We start from the raw sequence: 22,553 nt of genomic DNA on the forward strand, positions 1-22,553 counted from the left end.
TAACATGGGAGGGGGGGGTAGAAGGGACTGAGAAAAACCTCCTGCAGAAGGTAGGATTTGAGGAGTTGGGAGAAGGGGTTGAGTGAAAAAAGGGGGCAGTGTGAACAGGTGTCCATTCTCAACTTCTCCTCCATTCCCTCACATTGGGGCCTCTTACAAATCCAGGCAGTATGCCACAGGCATTTAGAACGTGGTATGCCCTTTTGACTTTGGTCTGTCTGATGCTCAATACAATCTTGTCCAGGAAACCCAGCACCTATCAGTGCCTTAATGAAGCTCCAGGATGTGGAGAAGAATTTATTTGTGCAAAGACAAGAGTCCACTGGGAGCCTAACCTACCACCCCATTTCTCCTCTTCTTTGCACTGGCATCCCATGCCCAGAATGCACTTCCTCCTCACATCTACCTGGTAGATACAGCTCAATCACCATGAAGCTTTTCTTGACATCCTCCTTCCAATTGCTTGTGAATTTCCTCCTAAATTATCACATATTTAATGCCAAGTTTATTTATTTGTATTTTCTCTCAGTATTAATTTTGCATATACTTATACAAGTTCTCATCACCCTAATTAAAATATAAGCTATTTTAGAAAAGGCATTATTTCATTCTCTGTATTTGTATTCCAGGCATCCATCAAAAACAATAGCTTAAATGTTTGTTGATTGATTGATTGATTGAACTCTGGCTCCATTCACGTTCTTCCTTAAGCAATTGGCCCAGACCTAAATCCATAGGTACTAACAGAAAGAGGTCACCCCGCTCCTCCAAAGTGAGAAGAAAGGAAACTCCTTTTCAACCTCCAATCCGGTAAAGTTCTGAGTTACAATTCTTCTCTGATGCCTCTCACTTCTCAAAGATTGTTCCCAATGGCTAAGAGCTCTGGCAGACCCTCCCTTCTAAGCCAGAAAGGTTTCATTTGGACCCCGAGACAGATTTTGCTGTGGTCAGGCCACATCAAGAACTGTATTCAATTTTGGGTGCCATATTTTAGGGAGGACATGGACACACCCAGAATGGATTAACCAAGATAGTGGAGGATTGATGTGAGGATCACCTAAAAGGACCTTGAGACATTTAGCATCCAGAAGAGAAGACCTAGCAAAGGTGTGATAGATGTCTTCAAGGTGTGAAGAATTATCATCTATAAAAGATGAGATTTGGGAAAAAAAAATAACCAGGATCCATGGGTGGAAGTAGTAGAGAGACAGATTTTGGTTGGATATAAAGATGAACTCCCAATGATTAGAACAGTCTAAAAGTGGAATAGATTGCCTTGGGAGGGGTTGGGTTACCCTTCACTAGAAACTTTTAGCAGAAGTTAGATGACTTCTTGTGAGTGATAACATAGAGATGAAGCTTGTATTGGTACAAGTTGGCCTAGATGGTCTCTATGGTCTATCCCTTCTAACTCTGAGATTCCGTGGAATTTTTTTACAATATTTCTACATTTCTGATAGTTGGTAAACCCACCTAGATAAATTCAGAGAGCCTCAGAATCTTAGCCATAAGGCGATATATTTTTCAGCCATGGCAACTCTCCAAGACCATCTATTGAAGTCAAAGAGGAGTTATAATCTGCATTGGTGACAAGAGTGTGCATACTGTAGAAATCTCAAATCCCAGAAGTGTTGAAAGATTAAGAGAAGTAATAAGGATAACAGGACCATAGGTCTAGAGCTGGAAGGAAATTAAGAGATCACGTTGATCAACCCCTTCACTTTACATGTAAGGAAACTGAGACCTAGAGAGGTTAAGTGACTTTCTAAAGAGTAAAGTACGTAAGACACAAACTAACACATATTAACATTACAGTATATACTGTTTTATGGTTTGTTTACTTGTTTCTCACTCTCATTTTATCAATATAGCCCATTGGGGCAGCTAGGTGGCACAGTAGATTGAATACCAGACCTAGAGTCAGGAAGGCTCATCTTCCTGAGTTCAAATCTGACCGCAAACACTTAGCTGTATGGCCATGGACAAATCATGTAACCCTGCTTGCCTCAGTTTCCTCATCGGTAAATTGAGCTGGAGAAGGAAATGGCAAACCAGTCCAATATCTCTGCCAAGAAAATCCCAAATAGAGTCAGAGACAACTGAAAAAACTCAACAACAACATAACATATTAGAGATAGGGATGCACCTGACCTCTGGTTGATTATGGGAGATTTCCTAAAGGAAGTGAACATCTAGATATTTTTAAGATAAGAGGGATAACACAGTAGGAACTGTGGAACTTCAAAAGAGAAATATAAAGTTAGGAAGGGCAAGTTCAGAAGAGGTGGAGAGGAGAGAAGCTTTGCCTGGCAGTGGGTGGGAGAAATGGACTTGACAAGGGCATCTAAATGCCCTTGGGTGCCCTGAGGGACACAGAGCTACAGGCTGAAAGAATGCCTGCAGCCAGAAACAGCCATGCAATTTCCACGCTCCAAGGTCTCACAGAAATGTGTGACCTGCTACTGCTGGAAAAGACTGGGGGTGGAGGGGGGGAGACAGAGGCACCTCCCAGGGCCTGTCCTTTTTCTGTCCCTAGTCCCTTCAGCTCAGATAGCAGGATGGAGTGGGAGGTGGCCCAGCTCATATTTCTCTCTTTTCTTCCTGGCAGAGATCACATGGCTAGTGAAAGAGGAGGACAGCTGGGCTGGCAGGTGGGTCTTTGCCTACTGCCTGCGAGAAAGGACAGTGGGAGGTTACCGAGGCCTGAGGGTAGTTATGCTGCCCAGTTGCTTTCCCCTAGAACCCTTCACAGGGCCCCAGCACTCTTATTTCACATTCCTATGGAGCTGATGTTGGAAGCCCCATCACTAAAGACCCTTTCCCTTCTATCAACCACTCTTTCTTGGCTTATCATTCATGGTGACTTCCATTCTCTAGGAAAGTAAAAGTTAACCAGTTTCCTTGATAGGCAGAAAACACTCCAAAGAAGCCATATGCTTTGGATAGGAAGTGAGAGTGCTCACTCAAAGATTAGAGTCATGAGACTCTTATTTGAATTCACTCTAATGTCTAAGACCAAATCAGCTAAAAGTCCTTCAACAGCAATGTTAAAAATATTAATTAAGATGCAGTATGATACAGTAAAAGCAAAAAAAAAAAAGGAATCAGCTCTGGAGTCAGAAGACCTGGGTCCAAATTTCCACCTCTGTATGATTATGGACAAATCAAATAGCCTCCATGAGCCTTGGTTTCCTCATCTGTAAAATGCAGGTCCCTTTCATTTCAAGATCTCTGATCCTATGTGCATGACACCATGCTAGGTATTGGTTTACAAAGAGGAACAAGACAGTTCCTCGAGAAGTTTATAGTCTAACTGGGGAATAGAACAAGTACACAAATGAGTATGAAGTAAATTAGAGCGTAAGTACATAACATCACCACTGCAATAGTCTCCCAGTTGGTCTTCCTACACTTTATTACTCTTTTCCCCAATCCAATCTCCATACAGCTACCAAAATAATTGTTCCCAAAGTACAGGTCTGACAATGCACTCCTGCCTCCGATAAACTCCAGTGGCACCCTTTGTCTCTAAGATCAAATGGAAGCACTTCTGTTTAGTCCTTCACAACTTTGCTCGAATCTCATTCTCTATTCCTCCCCTTCCCACCCTCTAAGGTCCAGCCAGACTGCTCTTCCCCCAGAACTATCTCATCTCCCACCTCTTTGCCTTTGCATTGGTTGTTCTGAATGCTGGAATGCTTTCCCACCTCACTCGTGTCTCTTAGCATCCCTTGTCTTCAGCAAAGCTATGCTCCAGAGACTTTCTATGGAAGCTTTTCCTGATGCACCCAAATGTTAGTGACCTGTCCCCAATCAAGAAAAAAAAAAAATCCTTGTATGTGTTTGTTTGTATATACCTGTTTTTGTATCTGTTCTGTCATCTAAAAAAATACCAGCTTCTTAAGAACAAGGACATTTTTGCCTTCATATCTCCAGCACAGTGCCTGGAATAGAATTGGTGACTGACTGATTGATATAAAATGCCATGAGAACAGATGAGGAAGATATCCCTTGTAATTGGGAAAGTAAAGGTGACTTTTTGGAAGAAGTGGAATGTGGACTGAACCTTGATAGAAAGGTAGAATGTCAGTAGGCAGAAATGAGGAAGGGGTTAACATGCATTTCAGGGATAGTAAGTGGTGTGAACAAAGAATCAAAGATGGGAGAATGGAGGATGTGTTCAGGAAAATGGTTAGTAATTCAGTTTTTTGTTGTTCAATCCTTTCTGACTATTTGTGACCCCATTTAGGGTTTTCTTGGCAAAGATACTGGGGTGGTTGGCCATTGCCTTCTCCAGCTCATTTGACAGATGAAGAAACTGAGATAAACAGGGTGAAGTGACTTACCCAGGGTCATACAGCTAGTAAGTATCTAAGGTCAAATTTGAACTCAGAAAAATGAGTCTCCTTGACATAAGGCTTGGTGCCACTGAGCCATCTAGCTTCTCAATTTAGCTTGAGTCAAAAAATAAAGAAAACAGATATGCTGTGAGATGAGGGCAGCTAAGTGGCACATTGGACAGAGCTTCGGGCTTGGAACCAGGAAGATCTGACTTCAGTTCTAGCCTCAGATACTTACTAGCTGGGTGGTCCTGGGCAAGTGACTTAACCCCTCTTTGCTTCAGTTCCTCATCTGTAAAATGGGAACACATTGAAGAAGGAAATGGCAAAGCACTTCAGTATCTTTGCCAAAAAAAAAAAAAATCAAACCATGGACTTTCACATCTGAATAACAAATAATATGACTAGAAATGTCGTTTCAAGTCACATTCAGGAGGCACCAAGAACCTGAGACTCTATCCAGTAGCTAATTAGAGACAACTGAATATTTTTGAGAAAGAAATGAATGAAGGTTCATAGATTGAAAGCTTGGCTAGCATCTAGTCCAGCCTCTTTCCATTTTCCAGATGAGAAAACTGAGGCTTCAAAAGATTAAGCAATTTACCACAAGGCTACAGAGCTAGGAAATAGAAGAAAGGATTTTAGTCTCCCTCCTTTGATTCCTAATCCATAGCTCTTTCCACTTTGCACCACCTTGACCCTCTAGTATGGAGCTATGCGTTAGGAATATATTTACCAGGCAGAGATGTATAACGTGTATTGGAGTCAAGGGGACCAGAAAGGAGAAAAAAATATTACAATAGTCCAGGGATGAGTCAGTCAGTCAGTAAACATTTATTAAGTGTTTCCTATTCAGACCCTAGACTAGGTTAGTAGAATTGAGAATTGATGGAAATGGGTGGGTCACAAGTTTCAATTGTAGATAATGGAGGAAGCAGCCTCATCCTCTGGTGTGCCCTCACCCCAGGCAAACTGTCTGCTCCAAGAGATGTCACACAGGACACAATCAGTCCTTCAAATGTACCTCCCCAGAAACTCTGCCCAGAAACTGAACACCTTGGGAATGTGTCGAGCTGGTGTGGGCAGAAGCTGTCCCACCCTCACCTTAGCTGCACTAAAGAGGCGGACTTGATTTTCTGTCTTGCCAGAGAACAGGCAGTCCTGTAGTCAGGGTGATATGGTGTCAGCTGCTGATTGGTTAGGGCGGCACTTTGGAGGTTAACTGCATGCACATTAATGAGCCTGATAGCACCATGCAAATTAGCCTGTGCCCAAGGCTTAGAGGCAATCCGGCAGTGAGCCTAAAAGAAATTGAGTCAGATTTATCTCTCTTCCCTATTCACTTGGTTAGATTTTCTTGGGATTCTAACAAAGGAAGATCTCCTGGACTAGAAAAGACACTCTGAGAATGGAAATAATTATTAGAATATGAAAAAGACTGAGCCAATGATCACCATATCTTACGTGTACCTATATTCCTGCATGCACATATGGTATCTTACTCATGCATTGTAACATCCCTTGGAGATTGGGAAGGCACAAGTTATACATTCTTTGGTGAATATCCACGGCTTCCCTCCCCTCCCCCTGAGAAATCTGCCAGCTCCTGGATCATCCTGAGGCAGGTAGGTGGCACAGTGGATAGCACATTGGGTTTGTTTATGGAAGACCTGAGTTCAAATCCGATTTCAAACACTAGGAAGATACCATACTGTTTGAGGTAAGGAAGCTCTAATAATAGACCATGAAGGAGATCATGAGGGTCTGAATTTTGTCAAATAATTACTGACATTTGGTTTATAAAGTGCTTTATCCCCATTCTCCCATTTTATATTTTCAACAACTCTGTAAGGTATGTACTACTGGTATCCCCATTTCACAGATGAGAGAACTGAGACTTAGGAAATTCCCATCACACAACTAGTGTCTAAAGCAGGATTTGAACCCTAAGTCTTTCTGACTCCAAATGAGGGTGATTATTGTTTGTTAGACCTCCATTCTCAAAGAAGACCAATGACAATCATGAGGATGTCTTGACTTTCACGTGAACTGGATTTAAGTGAGGCAGAGCCAAGTCATCAGCTTCACTGTATCCTCCAGCTTAAGCTCCCTACACTTAAGGCAGGTTTACCTGCACTCAGTTCAGGCAGTTGCCACATTTAGGGAGGGGGCAGAGGAGAAATCTGTTCCTAACTCTGCACTTCAGACACCAGAAGGAGGATTGATTCCAAACAACCTTTCAAGCTTCTATTACTCACTTACTTCTCTTACTTAGCACAGGCTAAGTGAAGGACTGACTGGTCAAAGGATAGAAACCAGAAGATGGCCACACATAGTTACACATATGCATACCTAAGCAAAAGGGACTCCTGAGCACAGGGCAGAGCTGGTCCTGAGTTACCCCCATTTAAGATTTAGGTTCAGATTTGTAGCATAATGTAAATATTGTGAAAAAAGCATGGGATTCTAGGCATAGCTCTGTGACTTTGAACAAATAACTTGCCCTATTTGGGCTTCAGGGTTCTGATATGGAAAAGAACATGGGAGAAGAAGAGAGAGAAGACTCTAGTTTCTCAAGTCTCTCAGCTCTAGCAGTCCGTGACTGGGTCGGGACAGTAAAGTAAAGCTCACTGAGTTCAGAATCAAAGGACCCAAGTTTCTGTTCTGACACTGATTTTCTACATGACCTTTCTCATCACTTGTCTTTCCTGGTTCAGTTTCCTCATTCATAAGATGACAAGGTGAACTAAACGCGCTCAGAGGGGCCTCTGAGATCAAAATGTCCAAGACTGTGATTCTCTGACTTATTTTTCTTTTCCATTAGAGATCATAAACTCGGTCATTTGGCTTTCAAGTGTACCTTTTCCCACAGGAAACTGAGGCTTAGACATAGCTGGTTTTCATTTGCTAACTCCAAAAAAAATCCTGAGATGGAAAGTGCGCTCTTCCTACTTTCTGGAGACCATCCTGGGTGGTGCGGTATTCAAGCCCCAAACACCATAGCCACAAATTGTTTTCATCCAGAAAAGGAGCCAGATTCTGAGGCAGAGTGAGTCAGATACACACACTATCCTACCCCTCAATGGAAATGTGCTCTACTTTCTAGCTTCTATGTCCAGGTTTGTGTGTGTGAGTAACCATCTTGACCTCAATCTTTCTCCATGAATTATGGACAGTGAAAATGAATCATGTGGGAAAAAAATACCAATGTACTTCCCCTCTGCATTAATTTGGTCCTGGCAAGCTTAATCAGGGCACTAGCTTATTAGCTGTTCCCCTGCTGATTTGTATAGATCTCTACCTGCCAATGTATGCATATAAATATCAATCTGTTCTATTAAAAACAAAGACCCGAGGGATAAATGAACTGGGTATAATATTGCATCAGAATCATGGCTAGGTTTTATACAGTATTATGTGATTCGAACCATCTGGTCCATCCCCCTGCCTTAAGGCAGAACCGCATGAATATAATCCTGGACAATTGGGTATCTAAAGATCTCTAGGAAGGAGGATTCTATAATCTCTGCCAAGAACCCTTTCCCCCCATTAAACAGTCTTGCTTTCACGTGCATTTATATTTACGAAGAAGCTACTATTTAGATATTTCACAGTGTGTTAAGGCTTTTGCCTTATTATCTAATTAAAGGAGTTCAGGCATTGTCTGAGGAAGACAGCCTGCACCAAGAGACCTGAATTTCCAAGACACAGGTCTGGGATATTGATAGCCTATACCCTTGAGGACAGAAAACAGCTCTCAGCTTACTCTTTTCAAAATAAATAAAAAGTAATAGTTTCTTTTTAATAAAGGTTACCAAAAGCTTCTCCACCAAGTACCCTGGGCATGTCACTTATCTTAACAGTCCAGTTGTTTCATCAACTGGAAAATGTGGACAATAATATTTGTGCTACCTGCCTAACTCCTAGGATTCTCACAAATACGGAATTTCTGAGTTGGAAGGGATCTCAGCCAGCGTTAAGTCCTTATCATATCCCCTACAACACACCTGATTGGCGAACTGGCCTCCACCTGAGTAGATGAAATAATGACTGAATAAGTCTTTGAATGAAAAGGTATTTATGAAGCATTCATCACATACTAGGTAATGGGTTACAAGCTACAAATTTATAAAACAAGATGGTCCCTAATCTCCAAAAACTTACATTCTAAAGAGTTAAGACAACACATACAGGAGAGTGATCACTAGGCCAAGGAGGGATATTTGGTTCCAAGAAGTCACAGCAATGTTTAGTGGAGTTATAGAGAAATTGGTTGACATGTACTTTCCAGAAATGGTAGTGATGATATGATAACTCTTCCCGGAGTCAAGGGTAGGAAGAGGGGACCTCTGGAGAGAGGGAATGACAACCTCCTCAGTCAGGCCTATTTATATATGGACCACTCCAAATGCCAAAAAGAAAAAAAATATTCTTTACGTAAAGCCTAAATTTCTTTCCTTGCCACCTTCACCCAATGCCCCAGCCTTTTAGGGACAAACAAAGCAAGTCTCATCCTACTTCCTGAGGACAATCTCTCAAGTCTTTGACATCAGCCATCATGTACCCTCCTCCGCCACCATCACCTGAGGCCCCTCACCCAGAGTGTAGGGAAGCTCAAATGAGACAATGAAAGTCAAGCACTTTGCAAACTTTAAAATGCTAGTTGTTAGGATTCACAGCCTAGAATCATCAGGCCTCCAATTTGGGGATGATTTGAGCTTTCTACTGTGTTCCTATAGCAATGTTTGTAGAGCAATGCAGGGGTGTGCTGGTAAATGTTTGACAACCAGGTTCGCCAGAAAAAAGAAAAATGTATTCATTTTAAAAATTTTAACCTGCATTATTAATGCTTTATTAAATCTAGACAATTAGCAAAATAGTCAATCAAGCCCTGATGGACAATTTCTAATATATAAATGCTCATGCCAAAGATTGAACAATGGGCTACCTCACAAGCCATTAGAGCAGACCAGCACAGCCCTGCCCTTCATCCTGGTCACCCTCCCTGTCCTTCATAAAACATGGTACTCAGAGCTGAACAGAAATGAGATCATTCATATCATTGTGCTTTGTGGGGTATTTGTTGTTGTTTAGTCATTTCAGCTGTGACTGAACCCTTCATGCCCAACTCTTTGTGACCCCATTTGAGGTTTTCTTGGCAAAGATACTGCAGTAGTTTGCCATTTCCTTCAGCCCATTTTATAAATGAGGAAACTGAGGCAAGCAGGGTTAAGTGATTTGCCCAGGGTTACACAGTAAGTGTTTGAGGTCACCTTTGAACTCAGGTCTTCCTGATTCTCTATCCATTACACCACCTTGCTGCCCAACTGCAGGGTAGAAAAGTACATATGAAAATGAGATGGTTTTTTACAATCATCTACATTAACAAAGGATAAGAATGTCTCTGATAATCCAAAATATAGGTGACCTCCAAATCGTTAAAGCTTTGGTAGTAAGGGCACTATTATTCCTACATTTGCATATTGGTACATAATATCTCAAAATTCATCATTGCTGTTATTTGTTGTTCAACTGTATCTGACTTTTGTGACCGAGCTGAGGTTTTCTTGGCAAAGATACTGTAGTGGTTTGCCATTTCCTTCTCTAGCTAATTTTACAGATGAGAAAACTGAGGCAAATGGAGTTAAGTGACTTGCCCAGGGTCACACAGCTGGTAAGTGTCTGAGACAGGATCTGAACTAAGGTTTTCCTGTCTCCAGGTCAGGCCCTCTATCCAGTGTGCCACATAGCTGTCCAGAACTCACTATTCTTCTTAAAAAATTACCGAAGCCCTCACATGCACAAAATTATTTATTGCAGCTCTCTTTGTGGTGGTCAACAACTGGAAATCAAGGGGATGCCCATCAATTGGTGAATGACTGAACAAGTTGTGGTATATCAATGTAATGGAATGCTCTTGTGCTATAAGAAATGATGAACAGGAAGACTTCAGAGAGGCCTGGAAGGACCTATATGAACTGATGCTGAGTGAAAGGAGCAGAATCAGGAGAACTTTGTACACAGTAACAATCACAGTGAACAAGGAATTTTTCTGGTAGACTTAGTCCTTCACAGCAATGCAAGGACCTAAAACATTACCAAAGGACTCTTGAGGCAAAATGCCATCCATATCCAGTGAAAGAACTATGGAATTGGAAAGCAAAATGAAGCAGAATATTTTCTCTTGTGTTATGTTTTGTTCTGGTCTGCTTTTTCTCATGGCTTCTCCCATTCATTTTAATTCTTCTATGCAATATGACTAATGTGAGAATGTGTTTAATAAGAATGTATGTGTAGGACCCATATAAGATTGCATGTTGTCTCGGGGAAGGAGAGGGGAGAGAGAGTGGGAAAATCTAAGACTTATGGAAGTAATTGTTGAAAACTGAAAACAAATAAATTAATAATAAAAAAAGAAAAAGAAAAGAATTATTGAAGCCATACTATGATGACCCACTTCAGAAAATAGGAAATTGTCAGCCCCAACTCCCTATTCAACTCCTTTCCCATTACTATTTTCATACAAAAATGAGCAGTACAACCATTAGATTCATTCTAAACATGAATTTTAAATCAATCTAATCTGATCTCTCCTTCTTTCTTCTTCCATATTTATCCTTCTTCCTGTCTCTCCCTCCTCCATCAGTTACTTAATCCCCATCCTTCCTTACCTTATTAGCCTTCAGGCTCTTGCCTTCCTGGGTTTGGGGTAAGCAATTATATATTTTGGCTTAGAAAGTTCTTTCAGCTTTGCTACATTGGAGTAAATAGAGATTTAGATTATCTCAAGAAGATTTAATAAAATGAAATAAATGAGTATTGTTTTTTAAGCCAACAACGACAACTTTACAGCAAGATTTGTTGCACATAAACTCTGTTGCGAATAATTTGCTGCTAGTATCCATAAGTATAGAGAAAGGACCTTATTCTAACCTTTTACTTGACCCATAAGGAAACTGACTCCCAGAGTCATAATGTTACTTATCTCCGGTCACGTAGACAATTAGCATGGAGCCCAAATTATAGAGTCCAAATCTCCTAAGAGCCCATTGTCCTTTCCACCATACCACAGTGAATAATAACAGTTCTGCCCTTAAAAATCAATCAACTGTTTGTTAGGTGCCTACTCCATGGAGTGTGTTAGACGCTATGGCAGACACGTCAAAAATCCTACTTTCAAGCTCATTATATAGTGTGATTAATAAGGCAAGATTCAACCAATGGATGATGTAGGGCTAAATACAACTGCAATGAGGACATATTAGGTGTAGAAAAGGAAGAGTCTTTACAAGTTATCTAGAACATCCTTCTCATTTTATAGAGAAACTGAGACTCAAAGAAATTAAGTGACTTGCCCAAGGACACAGGAAACAAATATCAGAGTTGGGATCCTAACTCAGATCATCTGATGACAAATACTTTATACTTTCCATAATATGCTGCCTTGCCAGGAGAGAAAGGCATCTGAGAGACTCAGAGTAAGATCAGGCTTATTAATTTTATATTCACACTGCATATCATTTTATATATACTTATGTTCTCCCATCACCCACCCATTCCCCAGTAGACTATGAATTTAGTGGGAGCAAGGATCGTTTCATTCCTTGTATTTAAATTTCCTGCCCTTAGTACAGTGCCTGGTACATAGAAGGTATTTAATAAATACTTGTTGACTGATTGAGATGGTATATGAATCATGGGAGAAGCATGTTGGTATGGGGCAATGGTTTCTATTAGGTATTCAGCAAATCCTCAGAGATTTGTAACAATGATCCAAAATTTATACACTACGGGTTCATTAATGGTGTCTTAAGTAATAAATGATTTCAGAGTGTTATAGGTACTATATTAAATTATCTTGAGAAGTCACAACACATTTTTTGTCAAAAATTATTTGTGAAATAAAAATGTTGGGAACTTATAGTGAATGAGAATAAGACTAGGAATCAGGAAGCCTGGGTTACAGGAAGTAACTCTATTGTTAGTGAACTGTCTTTTTAGATGAGTCACTTCATCTGCTCCAAGCTTTGCTCATCTGTAACATGAGAGGTTAGAGAAGATGATTCCAAATATCCCCTTTGGTTCTAACATGCAATGGTTCTTTAAGGGTTCTATGGATCTGGATAGATGGAAAAGGTATGGGGCTAAGAAGCATCACACACTATGGGGATAGCACAAACCAAAAGAAGGAAGCTCAACTATGGGAAATGCATTTAGGGCACAAAGGTCTTCAGGTTGGGGCATACACATGCATAAGGGCAGTGGGCATCCATCAATAGAAGTAAAAGACCAAAGTGAGGAAGCCATGAAGATCACAGCAATGTTTGGGTGAGGTGCTACACAGAAAGACACAGAAATTGGAATAAATAAATGTACATGCCTCAAAACTTTGAAGAGATGCCAAATCAAAGTTTGAACCAACTCCAAGTTTCATGAGGCAAGAATTTCAGTAAAGGGTGATCGAGTCTGTAAAGACTCTAAAGTTCAAAAATAAGCCAGATCCTGAGGTTTCCAAGAGAAATCCTAGGTGCAGGAGCCTGAACCATCAACATTATTATTAGAGGAATGCCATCCAAATTAAACCTGATCAGTGATGTCGGAGGTCAGTACCAGGGAAACATTCAGAGGACTCATTCCAGATTGCTAATTTTTTTTGGAGGGGGGGGTCTTAAGCTATCTACCTTTGTAGTGCATAAATCAGAGCAGACACCTGTAAATACCAAAACAGTTATGAGCCAAGGGAATGTTACATTATTATATGTTGGGGTGAGTGACCACCATAGCTACCCAGTGATTGGGAGGGGGTGAGTGCCCATCAAAGGATCATGACTCCTATGGGCCAAGAGATAGGCACCATTGAAAGGGTTTTGCACATACTTCTATGAATTCTTTGTGAGTCTTAGAAAGGGAATAAAGTATCGGAGAAGGCATTCTTGAAGAACTGGGTCATTGAAGTTACTGCCTTGTGTAAATTGCCTACAACATGTCCCCAGTCAATCAATCCACAAGTATTTATTAATTACTTAGTACAAATGAGGCATTATGCTAAGACCTGGGCACAAAAAGAAAAGTGAAAAAGAAAGATACTCATTAAAAAGGTTACTTGGAGATTGGTTATTAAACTCTTTACTTCTGGTCAGGACTTGTTAAGCAATGTTTTAAAAGACGAGAAGGATTAAGGGAAAAAAATTCAAGAAGAACCAAGAAAACAGAAAGAAGAAGAGATTCTGTTCTATTCCATCTGTAAGGGAGTCAAGAGACCTTGTTAAGAGTTATTCCACAGGGGCAGCAAGGTGGCACAGTGGATAGGGCACCACCCCTGGAGTCAGGAGAGCCTGAGTTCAAATGTGACCTCAGACACTTGATACTCCCTATCTGTGTGACAGTGGGCAAGTCACTTAACCCCCGATTAATTGCCTTGCCAAAAAAAAGTAATTCTATGGAGGCCAAAGCAAGGAAGCAGTGAAGCTCCCAGGAGCATCCTGGTGTGAGGTAGAGGGGAGCCCAATTTGAGAGTGGAGATACTTTGTGGTCTGGGATTCTTCTCAATGAACCCTGTTCCTGTTGTCAAAGGTCAAGGAGATTAATGCAGATCAAAAACCAGAAAAATCAGATTCTATCTGTAAAGTGCTTTGAGTTCTTCATCCATAACCACTTAAGTAATCTGCAGGCATAAAAAAAAAACTCAAAGCATTTTACAGATGGAATCTGATTTTTCTCTCTCAGACAACATCTCTGAGAATTAGAAAATAACCTGATGTAAAATGGCTGGACCAAAGACACAATAAAAAATCATCAAAAACTGTCTGCACAGGATGCCAAGAACTGCTCCGGGTTTTAAAGGACTGAAGAAAATTGACAACAGAATGTAAAGTCCTTCATTCTGGAAACTTACATTTTCCCTCAGCTAAATAAACTTTTAAGCCCCAAGAGTTATTTCTGAGTTCATCAGATATTTATGAACTCGAGGACAGATTAGTACATACAAGATCTTCTCTAGTAGAGAAGAACCATGGACCCTTTTGGCAGTGTGGCAAAGCTTATGAACCACTCCTCAGAATAATGTTTTTAAAGGGATAAAATAGAATACACAGGATTGCAAAAGAAATCAATTACATTGAAATACAGATATATATATACATATATGTGTGTGTATGTGTGTGTATATATATGTACACACACACATATATATATATACATATATATATATATATATTGAAGTTCATGAACCTCAGATTAAGAACACTTGATCTACAGAATCAGAGGACCGGAGGTCAAGATAGATCTCTAGTGGTCATCTGATGCTCTCACTTTGTCTTGGACCATGCCTAACTAATTTCTCCCCACATGAGGATCTCTGACTTGTAAAGAAATTTGTACATGTTTCCAAGATAATCCTTCTAAATTTTTGATACTCATTAAATCAGGCAGTTTTTCCTTCAGTCTAACCAAAATCTATCATTGGCTTTTAATCTGTCCTCTTTGGAGATAGAAACTAAATGGTCACTATTTTTCTAGTGACCAAAGACCTTTATTAAGCACCCCCCCCCCAGCCAAGTTTCATTGCTCAGGATGAAGCTATGCATTTAAGCTACTCTCAAAATATTTTTTTGAATCCTTGAGACAGAAGGATCGAGGAACATGCATTTCAATATGACTGCAATAAATAGTTAGGAATCTGGGAGAGGTAATATCTCTGTGGGGTTTAATGTGCCACTGGATATCTCTCCTGGCTTTGCCTGAGATATTTTGGAAATGGCGGTGAGAGACAAATTGATTTTCATCATCTCTGTACACAGTTAAAGTCAGAGAAAGCCACAGAGTATATTGTCTGCAAAATTAAACTACCTGAAATGAAACAAAGTAGAATTCCCCACATACACAAACCACTAAGTGCAAAACAAGGGGAATGTAATGAGCTATTGATAGAAAAAGACAGAATACCAAATAAGATGGTGTTGACAGAAATACTATGGGAAAGGGGAGAAACCTGACAAGTCAGGAGCCTACACACTAGAAAAAGGCAGAGGAAAGCAAATGTATTTAGCAGAGAAAGTCATGAGGGTTACAGTCCCTACTGAGAAGAGACATGCTATATTTTATGCATAACTATTCCTTACCCAAATACATACTGCCATTAGAAATTTACAGACAATTTGGGAAAGTTACCTTTAAGACCATTAGTAAAGATGGCTTCCTACTTGAACCCAGTTTTCTCACTCCCTTCTCTCCCATTCCCAGTGATCTTGAGGGAAAAAAATGCTCAATGAGAATTATGATAGAGAAGTGGGAGCTGTTAATGGTATTTCTGTACGTGCCCACTTCTAATGAATAGAATGTAAATTCCTGGAGAGTAAAGACTATTTAATTTTTGTCTTTGTATTCCTAGCAAATAGTGCTGTGCCTGACACACAGGAGGCAATTAAAAATATTGGTTGATTGGTCTGATTGTTTCCCAACAGAACTTCCTGCTTCCATTCTCTCCCATCTCTTGGAATGAAATGTCCTTGAAGACAGGGACAATTTCTTTTGGATCTCTGTATCCACAGTGCCTAGCATGATGTCTTATATGGGCTAACACCATGGGCTTACCTACAGTGTCTTATTGCTAAGAGATGCTTAATAAATTCTTGTTAAAACCTCTCCCCAAGTAAAAAATAAGTCCCTCGAGAGTGAAGTCTGTTTTGTTTTAGTTTTTTGTTTCCTGGGGACCTAACATGGTATATGGCACAAAGTAGGGACTTAATAAACATTTCTCAATTTTAGTTAAGTAAAATGGAATGTCTCCGGAAGAAACAAATACAACTAGCTTCTTGTTCTACCTGGATAATTTATAGGTTCCTGGAGATTTTGGGAACTAATTCAGACCAATGGAATATTATTTCATCCCAGATGGAATAGAATAGACATAGATGCCATTTACCAAGTAGAAAAGATTTGAGTTTGGGGTTATTGTCTTTTCTCTGCTAAGACAAAAATGCCTTTCCTTCTTAGTAGTCACTAAGCTATTTCAAACTAGTAAGACTCAATTGATTAGGTCTAAGAACAAAAAGTATCTTGGGAGATCTAGTTTTCAACTACTCAGTGGAATCTAGCATCATACCATTTGGTTTCATTACTCCTTATACAGAGAGAGAGAGAGAGAGAGAGACAGAGACAGAGAGAGACAGAGAGACAGAGACAGAGACAGAGAGAGAGAGAGACAGAGAGAGACAGAGACAGAGAGAGACAGAGAGAGACAGAGACAGAGAGACAGACAGAGAGACAGAAACAGAGAGAGACAGAGAGAGGGCCGGGAGGTGGGGAAATGTGTCTAGTAAGTCAAGGTAACCTCTCTAATTCAGGACACGAAAATTTATTTGAGAGTTTCCTGTTGTCATGAAAACACAGGCCAAACTTCAGGGTCTGAGGAAATTATCCTACCATGTTGCTTATCAATATTCAGGAAATCCAGAGAATATTTGGTAATTGGGGTGTGAAATGATGCATCCTGTAGGCAAGCAGAGAAATGAGAGAAGCTCACAGAAAGAGAAGTTAATGGAGACAATGGAGAGCAGAGAAAGAGAAAAGTCAGTGGCAAATTTTAAATAGCTTAAAGTGTACATCTGGAAGGAAAATACAGATGGGGGAATGTACACAAATGGAGCATAAGACAGCTTGCTGATGGCAGGGATTCTAACCCTCCATTTTTTGTCAGCTTCCTGCTCACAAATGGAGAAAGGTTAAGAATGTCAGCCTTATACTCCCCTAGGTTCTACTTTTACAGAAGGATTCTGAGATCTCACATATTAAAAAATAAAATAACCTATAAACCTGGTCATATGTGGCCACCAGCAGGGGGCAGCAATGCATGCTGGGATGCTGGGTTCCCCCAATTTCATGGCAGCTCCCACCCACCCCACCCCCACTTAAAGGTGTTACCTTAGGATGGGAGAGGAGAACGCAAGCAAGCATCAGTGAGGTACAAAGTTGGTCGTATGTAATATTTGAAAAAATGCCCTCTTAGTCTCAAGTATTCTAAGTAGGTAATAGAGTCAGAACTGACTAGACTCTTGGGTTGCTCCTTTCAAGGACTCTTCAACTCAGAGACTTCTGCCTGATCAGCCCTCCAGTCCATCATTCAAAGCCGAGAAGAAATTATGAGTACTACCTAATCATCAAAAGACACCATTTATCCACCTGCTACTGAATGGTACTTCTCTGAGCATTTTATTCATTCATTCATTCATTCAATTCAACAGTCAAAAAAAAAAGAAGGACTTAAGCATTTCTTAGGTGTCTTCCAGGTGCAAAGCTCTGTCCAATGTCCTGAAGGACAAAGAAAAATCTAGGAGTCCCTGTTCTCAAGGAACTTATTATCTAGTACTCATAGATTAAGTATCCTATTATATGATTTATATAATTTAAAGTTTTAAAAGCATAACCCTTAAACAAAAACATGGCTTGGTTCTTCAGATGGAAAGTGCTGCATTAATACAAAGCATTATGAATGTAACATCTTATTTAAGTTGAGAGCAGATAATCACGTTACATGAGCAACCGTAACAACTAAGCATATGGGAAACAGAGGTTAGTGTTGTCACTAAATAAAACTTACAAAAAAGTTAGTCTGTCACATACTTTAAATGATTTTCATAAATCATCATTGTACTTCATGGCAATTAGGAACAAATGGTCAGTAATCCACTTAATGTCTATAATTAGAATTACTTTAACATAAATAAACCAAGTATGCTTGAGATTCAAGGGAGGAAGGGGAAGAAGAACTTGAGAAGACCAAGAAGTTGATCTGAAACTCCACTGAATATTCCTAGATAGCAGAGCTGGTTTCCCTTTCCTTTTCCCACCCCCATCAGGAACAAGAACAGATGCGAGGGCCATCAGACATTTGGAAGTTAGAATTGGAAGGGACCAATAAAGTTCATCTAATCCACAGTCTTATTTTAATAATGAAGAAACTGAGACCTACAGAGTAGGAGAATTAGTAGTAAAAAACAGAGCCAATATTTGAACTCAGATTCTTTGGCTCCAACTACAGCGTAGTTCATAGGAGAGGGAGGAGCTAAGTGCTCCAGATTCCTAAGTCCTCAGGGAAACAAGCCATAGAATGCATTTTGCCTTCTCCCTATCCCCACCCCCATTCCCCACCAACTCTAGTATTATCCCCTCAATCATGCTTTACAAATTCAGGAATCCTATGAGATCTTCCAAAAATCTGCCTGGATTTTTAGAGAAAAGCGAAATTCACAAAGGCCCCTTTTCTGAATCCACTGACAAAAGTAATCTGAGAGCAAGGAGAGTAAATCATATCTTTAAGGGGACTGCCCCCATGCTCATGCTCAAGGTTTCACATTCTACTAATTAGAGATGGTGCTGGTTAAGGAGCATACTATACATCCCTGTGAATGTTAAATGTTTAATGATAGTAGGTGCTGAAAGTCACACCTCTTCTGCTATTTCATTTGGGTGAGGAACTCCCCCCACTAATGAAGGCCTGGTACTGTTTTGCAGTTTAGTTGTAGAGAGTTGCTTGTAGACACTAAGATATTCCCATAACTTTCCAAAAGTCATGCAATCGGTATGTGTCAGAGGGTAAGATTTGAGTCCACATCTCCCTGATTCTTAGCCTCAATTCTCTAACCTCTAGACCATGGTTATCACTCTACTATAAATAAGTTCAATTATATTGCTTCCTCCTGACAGAAAAATTGTTAATATAATTACGGAAAATTGTTAATATAATGACAGAAAAATTGCTAATATCAATTTTAATATTGCCTGCCACTCCCTCTTAATCACCCTAATAATGTCAGAATTCCAGTCATATCTTTGAATTCCTGCTTTTAAGATATTTTTTATTAGGTTGAGTTGAGTCACCTTGGGACCTTTCCTTGTAAACAAAGCCAGCTTGAGCCTAATTCCCAAAGTAGCTTCTGACATCCTTATGCCCTTCCCTTGGGATTTGTGGCATAAAAGGCAAAATGAAGTGACTTTCCTTGCTCAAAGTGACAAGTGTGGTCTGGCATCTCATGACTAGAACTTGCTACCTAATGTGACCCCCTCCTCCTTTTCTTCTAAAAGTATAGGAACCTTTCCTGTAGGTCTCCTGATGAGACAGCCCCTAGGATGGCAGGTTTGTTAACCTTGTTATCTTGAGTAAAGATGCTTTATTCCTCCACTTAAGAGTTTGATTTATTTCAGGACTTGACACTCCTAACATCTCACTGAGGTATACAAATTGAAGGAATTCAAGATTTGATGAAGAGGAGCTATGAATCAGGGAATTTGGGAGTTTGGGTACTTGGAGAAGAGCTAGACTGGGCAAAAGTGTGAGTGTGTGTGTGCCGGTGTGTCTGTCTTCATCAGGTTTATGAAAACAGTGTACACACATCTTTATGGCACAGAGTATACTAGGAGAAAAGCAAGGACAGAAAAGAGTGTCTCACCAGAGAGCCAAGACAGCTACTGATATCAAATGCAGATGACATTGAATCTCACAATAGATTTTTTAGGTGTTAAACTTTAAGGTATATGGCCAAGGCATTAGAATAGTCAGACAGGCTGAATCTATTCCTGTGAAGACACAAACCTCCAAATCAGTCTCCAATTAAACACATTCTACAAAGTAGGGGAGGGGCAAAGACACACATACAGTACTTAGTCAGAGGAAACATCTGAAGAAGAATGAAGAGAAGCTCCGGGAACTCCAGTCATTGTGTTTGTCCTTTATTCTCGGAGAGGACTATGACATCAGGGAGAGGATGACATGATTTGCAATTGACTGATTTGAGGGAGGGAGGTGTGTGCAAGGTCACCAGCCTCTCTTTCTCCTCTGGAGTCTTCTGGGTCCTGGAGATAGCCCGGAATTCAGTAGGAGACCCTGGCTCCTTTAGGCTAAGTTCTGTCCGGTTAACTTGAGCTTTGTCAGCTAGATTTCTTTCTTTTTCCTCTCTCTCTCTTCTCTCTCTCTTTCTTTCTCCTCTCTCTCTCTCTCTCTCTCTCTCTCTCTCTCTCTCTCTCTCTTCCTTTCTTTCTTCCTTCCTTTCCTTCTTTTCTTTCCCTTTCTTCCTTTCTTTCTTCCTTTCTTTTCTTCCTTTCTTCCCTTCTTTTCTTCCTTTCTTCCTTTCTTCCTTACTTTTTTCCTTTCTTTCTTTCTTTTCCTTTCTTTCTTCCTTTCTTCCTGCCTTTTTTCCTTTCTTTCTTCCTTCCTTCTTTCTTTCTTTCTTTCTTTCTTTCTTTCTTTCTTTCTTTCTTTCTTTCTTTCTTTCTTTCTTTCTTTCTTTCTTTCTTTTCTCAAAGACCAAACCTTAAACCCAATTCACTGTGGATCTCAGGAATTGGACAACAATAGGTCCCTGCCCAAGCACCACTTAATGGCTATAGTTTGACCCCTTCTGTCTCAGAGTAAATGTAAATAGTAACTGTTTCTCAACTGTAGTACAAGAGCAGATAGATACAGCAAAGCACGGATTCCCGATGAAAACTACTCTGCAGACCAGGAAAGTACCTCCATCTGTCCTGTATGCTAATGGACTTTCTATAGCCCCAAACAGTAGCTCTAAGCAGCTCACAGGGTGGTCTAGAGAGAAGGCAACTAATAATGGGAAAGGACAAGACCTAGGGAACTAGAGAAGGAAGAATCAGATATTAGAATTTAGAGGTTTGAAGAAGTAAGGTTCTTTACCAGTAAGTGTTTTGTAGGCAGATAAATGAACTATGGTCAACCAGCCAAGAAAATTCCTTGTCAGTAGTTATTCCAAGAGGTGCGCGAGGGCCTTCTGCTGCCTTTTAAACTGAGCGTATCAGCCCTCGGAAGTCTCTAAAGATTAAAAGAATTAAAAGAGCCCTTACTTTCAATACGATGTAATAAAATAAACATTTAGAAATATCTACTATGTACTGAGTACTATCCAGGGGTAAAGAACCTGCAGTCGCGAAGCTGTATGTGACCATCTAGATCTTCAAATGTGGTCCCTGATTATATTCAGGAGGCACACCTGAGGACCTAACGGACCATGTGAAGCCTTGAGGCCAAATGTTCCCCACCTCTGGATATGCCAATCACTGAAGATACAAGTAAGAAAAAGAAAGACAGACCGTCTGCCCTCAAGGAGCTTGCAGTATATTTGGGGAAGATAATATACACAAAAGAGGAAGAGAGAAGCAAGAGGTTACCTGGCTCTGGTCATGATGATGGTTGACCCACTCCCCAAGTGGAGCTGACGGGAAAAGAAGGGTGAGAGGGGAAATCTGAGCCCTTTATACATCGAGGCTATGGGAGGAGTTTTGCACCCTAATCAGAAGGACAGAGTCATGACGTGTGAGGACCAAAGCTGAAGTAATCTCCATGATCTTCCTAGTGATGAGCTTATTTTAAGGTTGGGAAGAGGAGGGGAGATGAGGGGGAGGGACATGATGATGGTGAAGTTGGAACCAAGTAGAGCAGCTGATGGGAAAAATGACTATCCATATCCTTTGACAAAAAAAGCTTCTCTGGATAGGTGGTAGATCCCAAGGGAACTAGCCAAATGTCCCAGGATCTCTGGACCTGACTTGAGTCCTATCAACTACACACTATCCTCTCTTAATCATCTCACTGTCTTAATTCTTTTTAATTTCACTCAATATTTCCTGCTAGGAATGTATCCCTACCAGCATTCAAACCCAGCCTGATTAACATTTACTAAAACCTGGCCACCTAACCTCTGACCTCAACTTTCACATCTGAATGTCTAGACAAGCCCTAGTTTAGCCCTGCTCTTACAATTGATAAATGTCATTGTCTATTTATATTTTCCCATGAAAGCACTTCAGTCTGTGTGTTCCCTCAAGCAGATATTTACATCTTGAGCCTCTTCTCTCTTTGTGGAATGAAAAGTTTTGTCACTTCTAAAAGGATTTTAACGCACCTTTAAAGTGGTGGAGAATTCTTTGGTGTGCAACTGGAACTCCTGAATTATAAGAGAGTCAGAAGAACTTGTTGTTGTTCAGTTGTTTCAGTTGTGTTGATTCTTCATGACCCCATTTGGGGTTTTCTTGCCAAAGATATTAGATTGGTTTGCCATTTCCTTCTCCAACTGATTTTACAGATGAGGAAACTGAGGCAAGCAAGGTTAAGTAACTTGCCCAGGGTCACACACCTAATTAGTGTCTGAGGCCAGATTTGAACTCAAGATGAATCTTCCTAACTCCAGAGCCGACACTCTATTCACT

Source organism: Notamacropus eugenii, chromosome 5, assembly GCF_028372415.1.
Source record: "Notamacropus eugenii isolate mMacEug1 chromosome 5, mMacEug1.pri_v2, whole genome shotgun sequence".
NCBI classification, from domain to species: Eukaryota; Metazoa; Chordata; class Mammalia; order Diprotodontia; family Macropodidae; genus Notamacropus; species Notamacropus eugenii.